This window comes from Apium graveolens, chromosome 9 (genome assembly GCF_009905375.1).
Source record: "Apium graveolens cultivar Ventura chromosome 9, ASM990537v1, whole genome shotgun sequence".
In the NCBI taxonomy this organism is placed as follows: Eukaryota; Viridiplantae; Streptophyta; class Magnoliopsida; order Apiales; family Apiaceae; genus Apium; species Apium graveolens.
Window position 1 is genome coordinate 11,555,282 of NC_133655.1, and position 1,437 is coordinate 11,556,718.

At 43.2% G+C, this 1,437-nt stretch overlaps 1 non-coding gene across 1 annotated transcript; it reads left to right on the top strand.

The window, feature by feature from the left end:
• Window positions 1–806: 806 nt before the first annotated feature.
• On the top strand, window positions 807–913 carry LOC141688128 (small nucleolar RNA R71). The gene has a single exon (XR_012561591.1). It is a non-coding gene; the product is annotated as a small nucleolar RNA R71 (small nucleolar RNA).
• The last annotated feature ends 524 nt before the right edge of the window (window positions 914–1,437 follow it).

Below are 1,437 nucleotides of genomic sequence, written 5' to 3' on the forward strand. Positions count from 1 at the left end.
CTCCATCTTTTGCTTTTTCAGCATCAACAACTTTTCCAGACCTTAAGGTGATAGGCTTGACTTGTTCCTTAGCTTCCTTCCTACCTGGCACTTCAGTATCACTGGGAAGTATGCCGGGTTGACGATTGAGCAAGGCATTAGCTATTTGACCGATTTGATTCTCCAAGGTCTTGATAGAAACAGCCTGACTTTTGCACAACAGCTTTAGCTCCTCGAAATCAGTACTAGAAGGTGGAGCAGCACCTCCTTATTGAGGATATGATTGCCTTTGAGCATAATGCTGAGGTTGCATGAATCCAGGTGGATTAAACTGTTTACTTACAGGTTGCTGATATGGTTGTTGAACAACATTCTGATTGTTGCTCCAGCTGAAATTGAGATGATTTCTGTTATTAGGATGATAAGTTATTGGCACAGGCTACTGCGGTCGCTGATAATTGTTCACATACTGAACATATGTATTAATAAGAGAACATCGATCCGTAGCATGAGAGCATGCACAAAGATCACAGACCATAGCTATCTGATTGACTCCATAGTTGGCTAAAGAATCGACCTTCAAAGACAGCGCTTGGAGCTGCGCTGCAATAGCTGTAGCTGTATCAACTTCCAGAATACCTGCTACCTTCCTAGGCATCATCCTTTGAGTTGGATTCTGATGCTCGTTTGCAGCCATAGTTTCAATAAGATTATGAGCCTCAGTATAGCTTTTGGCCCACAAGGCGCCTCCAGTTACTGCATCGAGCATGGGCCGAGATTGGGCCCCCAAACCATTATAGAACCCAGTGATCACCATCCAGGCACGCATACCATGATGTGGACACTTTCTCAATATCTCCTTGTAGCGCTCCCAAGCTTCGCACATAGATTCTGTTGGTTGCTGCGCAAACTGAGTAAGAGCACTCCTCATAGCTGCAGTCTTGGCCATTGGATAGAATTTCACCATAAACTTTTGCGCAAGATCTTCCCAAGTAGTGATGGACCAGCTGGTTCAGAATGTAACCAGTCCTTAGCTTTATCCCTCATAGAGAATGGGAAAAGCCTCAGCTTGATAGCCTAATCAGTAATACCATTATATTTGAAAGTACTACAGATCTCAACAAAATTCCTAATATACATGTTGGGATCTTCAGTCGCAGCACCTCCGAAAGAAACATAATTCTGCACCATCTGAATATTGCCCGTCTTGATTTCAAAAGTGTTAGCCTGAATAGTCGGATGAAGGATGCTTGACTGAATGTCATCAATTTTAGGCCGAGAAAAGTCCATAAGAGCTGGATCTGTTGCTGGAACTATAAGATCAACCATGATTACTGGTTCTTTCTGCTCACTCTCTTTATCTGAATCTGCAAAATATATCTTCTCCGGAATAACAAGAACTGAGTCTGTCTCCTCAGCCGTATCTAGAATCCTCTTGCGAGTGCGAGAACGTGTTTG